Consider the following 7062-nt stretch of genomic DNA (forward strand, 5'->3'; position numbering starts at 1 on the left):
GGATTGGTGTTGGCATGGGCTACAGGGGGTTTCAATATATCTGTCTTTTCCTTTCAAATCCGTGAAGGGAAGTGAACAAGTGCACACTCCGGGAGAAAGGAGACATCTGTCTCTCTCTCTCTCTCTCTCTCTCTCTCTCTCTCTCTCTCTCTCTCTCTCTCTCTCTCTCTCTCTCTCTCTCTCTCTCTCTCTCTCTCTCTCTCTCTCTCTCTCTCTCTCTCTCTCTCTCTCTCTCTCTCTCTCTCTCTCTCTCTCTCTCTCTCTCTCTCTGTCTGTCTGTCTGTCTGTCTGTCTGTCTGTCTGTCTGTCTGTGTCTGTGCCTCTCACCCTCTCTGAGTCTCTCTGCCTGACAAGCTCTTTCTTCAAATAAGGGGATGCTCTCATGGCTACAGTTTTTGTGCAGGCATAGGTCTGCCTCTCCTTTCTTTATGTTAAGCTTTGCTGTAACACAAGTAGCTAGTAGGCCGTCTGACTGTAAAATGTGAGTGTGTATGTAGCTAGGAATATTTATGTATGTGACAACAGTGCTGATGTAGAAATGTCTTTATAGCTATATAAATTGGATGGACATTTGTTTGTATGTCTCTACAAGACAGCGCTGCTATTCCTTCCTTGGGAAGTCCGGTTCACTCCTAGCCCAGCTTCTAGACCAAGATTGTATTCTTGGTCTAGCCACAACACTAGCCCACCATGCTACTTATTTACCAACCATTGTCTGTGCCTGTTTTGCGACGCTTTTCCCATGTCGGAGGATATATTTGTGGTCGGTGGACGGTTCTGATTCCGAATGCGTTGTTTGCATCGCAAAAATTAAATCCAATTGTTAGTCGCAAACATGGATGTCATTCTACTTCTTGTCTGCTTCCTGTCTGCGGCAGAATGGTGCTCATATTGCGAGGCTGATTAGCTAGGACAAACAGTTTGTGAGAACACAACATGGAATCCATGTTTGGTTTTGATTTGGAGGGGGTGGTAGCATCCAACAATTCGATGTAATAGTTTATTGTGAACTGCTCGGTGATGTAAGGGGCAACTTTTTAAGAAGATCTGTCTACCGACTATGGATAGCCTATACATTCCGATGTGGAACACGTGCTGCTGCTACACAGGTACAGTCATTTGATCGTGAGTTATCTCGAACGCATTCTCTATGCAATACAATTAGACCTTGTCTTATTAGTATATGAAATAATTAATAAAGAGGTCTACGTTTGGGCTCCAAGACCACTCCATCACCACTGACAACTCCATTGTGTCCACCTCCCAGACTGCGAAGAACCTCGGTGTGACCTTGGACGACACCTTGTGGAATTCAGAGCCGAACCGATGGTGCTAGGATGCATAGACTACTACTGCTGCAACTCACACTGATTCACATGTAAGTTCTACCTGACAATTTGTATTGATTTATACGTCTCAGGCTCTGCACTCTCTTTGTTGGCATCATGTACCTTGCTTTCTGTGAGTAGTCTCGAAAACCTGACCCTAGGCAACACAGTGACTGGGGTCTGGTTTCAATGATGGACTCTTTTGGCATATAGGAACTACGTCACTACTTTATCCGCTTTAATAAAATACAAAATAGTAGCTAGCAAGATGGAGATCACGGAAGTTATTTTTACTGAGTGCGTTTCACAAGTGGCTAGTTTGCATCAATTACCTTAACTAAAACCACTGCAAAGGTTTTGCCTGCAAACTTTGGTTTTAAATCGCGACGTTCTGGCATGTCTGCCTCGTGGCAGTGACGTAGTTCCTCTATGCCAAAAGAGTCCATCATTGAAACCAGTCACTGTGTTGCCTAGGGTCGGGTTTTTGAGACTATGCTGTGAGCCAGTCATAATTAGCACACTAACACAACTGTTTTCAGATAGTAAATCTCACACATTGTTTGACTCACAAATGTGAGCTCTTCTAATCATGTGGGTTTATAAAGGACAAAACATGAAAGTGGTTATTTTATTATATCAATCATTATCCTTTCTCACAATTTATTTGCTGCAGGAATAGACAGACACAAATCCAGGTTAGCGTCTGTTTTGTATTCAGGTTATAGCCTGTTGATTCAGGGTTTCTACTCTCACCATCTGTGTGAGGTGACATCATTTTATGTACAATGACATCACTCTATAATAATGATATCAAGCCTTTGTAGAAAACACCTGATTCCTCCATAAAATCATTAGCAGAGCAGCAGAGCAGAGATCAAAACGGCATGGGCACATATGGCTTTGTTCCGACTAGACATATATAGTTCATTACCTAACTAACACCTCCACATCCTTAGGGTTAGCTCCAAATCCTTCCAGTTGCATGATCTACATGTCTGAAAATCCTGCTCCCTCTTCAACTTCTTGCACTTTCTCACCAATTTCTTCCTTTTCGATGAATTAAATAAAGCAATTTGGCCTGCATGTAGGCTGCTTTATCCCAGTGCGAGGCTTGCATGCCAAGAGTAATAAAAGCAAATAAATACATAAACGAAGCCTCCAAACTTTCAGAACCACCTGGCACACATGTTTATATGCACCGGTATTAACATGTTCTTGTACTTTATGGCTCAGAAAACACTTACAGCGGTGTCACTAGGCCATGGGGACACAGCTCAGCCCCATTAGGCATTTATACATGACCCAGGAGTGAACTACATCGTGAGGAGAGGAGGGTAACAGAGATTTGGCCTGGCTCAGTCAAGGTGATTATGACACACCTTTTATTATGATGGTTGTATGATCTTGAAGAGTGCAGAAAGGTGGACAGCAGTTTTCTCTGTACATGAGATGTAAGCTCAGGTGATGTGAATGTCCAGCAAACTGTGCTTTTCAAGGTGTTGTTGTGATAATAGGGAATAATACAGCACATATCGTTTTCATACAGAGGACGAGGAGCAGTGCTTTGCCAGCTGCTAGATGCCCGCTGGGCTTCTACATATTCAGCACTTTAGAGCAGTTGTTCCCAACCAGAGGTACTAGGACCCCTGGGGGTACTTGGCCTATCCACAGGGGGTACTTGAGAAGAGTCATGAGACCGTAGGCCTACTGGTAAAATGCACATGAGGGGCTACTTCAGGGGTACTCTGGGTAGATCAAACTCAGTTGGTGGTACAGTAACCGAAAAAGGTTGGGAACCACTGCTTTAAAGAGTATTCAAAAGAGGTGGAGCCACTAATGCTTCTTGAAGCCACTATCATCTTAAGAGCTTGGGCGTAACCTTAATGGCTATTCCTCTCACTCTTGAAGATTAACCTAACGTTGCAGGCGTAAAATAAACGCATGAACAGGGTCACCAGAAACCGGAAGCATGACGACCCGCTAAGGGTGCTTGGAGATAAACAGCACATGATACCCATTTGTGATTGTTAGGCATGGCTGACAGTGATTTCAACGCACTGAAGCGTATTTCCAGTGTAGATCATTTCCACATACTTGCGGTGACGTGCACGTTCATTTTGTGATGCTTGTTTCTCAGACAGCTATTGAGGTCTGTCTGTGTTGGGCTATAAGAATAATGTACTGGCTCCAGTAGGGCTGTTGATAAGACCAGAAGCATTACTACCACATCACTGGCAGATGCTCAGGTCCTCTCTCTCTCTCTCTCTCCCTCTCTCTCTCTCTCTCTCTCTCTCTCTCTCTCTCTCTCTCTCTCTCTACAGGCCTCCCTCAGCCCCCTCCCTAACAGAGACATTTTACTGGGTAATAGATCTGCTCTCAGCAGTATATCCGCCGCGCAACTTGCAGTGCCATCTACCATCCACTGTCTGGCTCTGTTTTCTCCTCTGGGCTGTTTTTGATACACAGCTCTACCCCCTCAGTGTTTGGTGTGCCTCTCACCATGTCAAACTGAGTGGGACCATGGAAGCTGTTCACGTTGACTTGGGTGTCCTCCAGTTTCTCCAGAGAAACTTCTAAACTGACATGAAGGAACTATATAAAACTGACCTAGTTGTTTTACCAAACAATTTATGTTAGCCAGACATATAATGCAAATAGAATAGTGAAGATGCCTTCATAAAGGACTTCATTTGAGAGAATAAAAATGAATGCTAATTTAGTAATATATTCAACTATGATGACACATAAGGCGACTTGAATTCAACACTTCTATGCAAACAGAGAGAAAAGGGGAACATTGAACAGCCCACTGAAAGACTGCTTAAATAAAATAAAAAACGGTCTTCCTTAGTATAGCTGTCACGTTGTCTAATGATTTGAAGAAAGGCACAGGAATACGTGTTAGGGGTTTTATTTACTCCACACAACACAAGGTACGTCATCAAAAATGATGGGGACGAAGCCCAAAACAAACACGTATATATATTACAAAGGGATGTAACCCAAACAAAAGAGAGAGGTGTAACCTCTACACAATACACGAGACGAGACCCGTAAACACAAGAGCACAGCACACGGTACTCACGAGACCAACGGACACTGGACAATAATTGACAAGGACAATGGGGAACAGAGGGCACATATATACACATACTAATCAGGGGGAATGGGAACCAGGTGTGCGTAATGAGACAAGACAGTCCGGGGTTGGTGGTAATGAACCAGGTCAGTGACGCCTAGAAGGCTGGTGACGTAGACCTCCGGAGCTGGTGAATAGAATGAGCAGCAGTACCGGGGGGATACGTGACACTAACCCCCCCCACCGGCCTCGGGGACGACCACAGGAATGTGGTGCGGGTTGGTCAGGGCGCCGACGGTGAAAATCCCTGGTCTGCGAAGTGTCCAGGATGTCCACCGCAGGAACCCAGCACCGCTTCTCTGGGCCGTACCCCACCCAGTCAATGAGGTACTGGAGACGCCCCGCCCGACGCCTCGAATCCAGGACTTCACGGACCGAGTACGCCGGACCTCCCTCGATGTCCAGAGGAGGAGGGGCGTCATTGGGTCCTGGCCTGAGGAGAGACACATGAAAAGTCGGGTTAATGCGGTAATCAGCAGGGAGTTGCAAACGGTACGTTACCTCATTAACCCTCCTCAGGACTTTAAACAGCCCCACAAACTGCGGGCTCAGCTTCCGGAAGGGCAAGCGGAGGGGCAGGTTCCGGGTGGAGAGCCAGACCCGGTCGCCTGGAGAGAAAACAGGCGCCTCACTGTGGTGGAGGTCGGCCTGTTCCTTGTGCCGAAGCACGGCCTGCTGGAGACGAGTGTGCACAGCATTCCAGATCTCCTCAGCGCGCCAAAACCACTCGTCCACCGCAGGGGCCTCGGTCTGGCTCGGATACCAAGGTGCCAGGGCCGGCTGATACCCCAACATGCACTGGAAAGGAGTGAGGTTAGTGGAGGAGTGGCGGAGGGAATTCTGCGCATACTCAGCCCAAGCAGTTTCCTCTTAAACCTGAGCAGTATAATGAACACATTCACTCAAACATCTGTGAATATACTATTTTCAAATCTGCAGTAATATAGGCTGTAATTTGTTCTCTAATAATGGTGTTCTTTGTACATCGACTATCTGGGTTATAATCTATCATCTGGGTTATAATCTATCATGTGTAAAAATGTGTCTGTCCGGAGCGTGTCTGTCCGGAGCGTGAACCTGCATGCTGCCAAGCAGATTACTTGCAGTCGGTCCTTTGTATTTGGAGAGATACACCAACACTGGGCTTTCATAAAACTGGCCTTGGGCTTTCCTACTGACATGAACATAATTGAGCAAAAAGCCTAATGTCCTACATGTCCCTGTGCTTGAATTCGAGACAGGCTTGACCTGAGCACATAATTTAGACACAAATGTCTAAGTGTCAGACACAAATGTGTCCAAATTTGCATTGCTACTAATACTGTAGTGTAGGCCTTGGATGGCCTCCCCACCCTCCTCAGTTTGGGGCGATAGAGGATACTACAGTTACATTGGAGGAGTGTGTTGTCAAGGGCAGGCAATTACTTCCAGGGGACATGTGTTGGCCTTGGCATACTTATAAAGGGCAAACACTTGCCAAAGGAGATAGGCAGCATTATTCAACATCTGTGGTTTCTAGAGATGATTGTGTCAGCAAATCTACTCAGTGTACTCACAAATTCCATCAGATTTGGTGAATATGTATATTCTGCATCTTCCCTTCTGTTATTTTACACATCGACAGTGTAAGTTCTAATGACTCCTTAGAGAGAGTTCATCCAAGTCCCTGGTGCACTTGAGAAAGCAGGGCACCTCTTTGTCTGGCTTTGCAGTGCCCTTTTCCCAGTACCCCATTGTGAATTCACTTAAGCATTCCGTACACATCTACCCCCCACCACTCACAGTACCATAGGAGAGGTTAACCTTTGTAAGTCAATCGCTACAATTCACCATGTGCCTGATGGGCTGTACCAACACTGCCAGAGAAATGAAAAAGGTCCAGTAATCATTGGGTATCCCCAATTAAAGTACCTTGAATTCCTTGACAATGCCCTTTTCTCTGGTCTGTCAAAGTGCCCTCCAGAGAAATCGTGACTTATAATAAAGAAATTGAATTATCGGGGGTATAAAACACAGATTGTCTTTTTTCTTACATTTCCTTTGATTGAATAGAGGCAGGTCCAAAGCTTATTTGGGGCACAGGGAGATGAAGAGGTCCTTTAGGATAAGTGAACATGGGAACATTTTCCTTCGTGCTTCGGAGAATGAGGTGTTGTAGAAATATAAAATGAACAATTCTCAAAATAAAATATTGTATTAGTATCAGCATTTAATAGATATTACATTTTTGTTTCAGCAATGTTCCAAATTCGCCCATAATAATTGGTTGACTGTGTCAAATAAAGTTGTTGAATTTATTTAAATCTCATTACTTCCCTGAAGAGGTTTTATGTCTTTGGCAGTCATGTGCCCTGCTCAGGGTATTGTGGCTAAACTTGTATCAATAAATGAAGCAAGAACTACAATGGACGCTAGCTAAAGGAATCACATTTTTGTTCCACACCATGAACGTTCTATTTTCTTTACTGATGTAAATACCCCATAGACTTAGATAGACATAGCATCATTGTATCTGTCTCATTATGGCATCTGTGAGAGCATGGGAATCGCCATTGAGGCCATCTCCATTTTGAAGTAGTCCATTTTCTTCTTTTA

Source organism: Coregonus lavaretus (genome assembly GCF_964263955.1).
Source record: "Coregonus lavaretus genome assembly, chromosome: 33".
NCBI classification, from domain to species: domain Eukaryota; kingdom Metazoa; phylum Chordata; class Actinopteri; order Salmoniformes; family Salmonidae; genus Coregonus; species Coregonus lavaretus.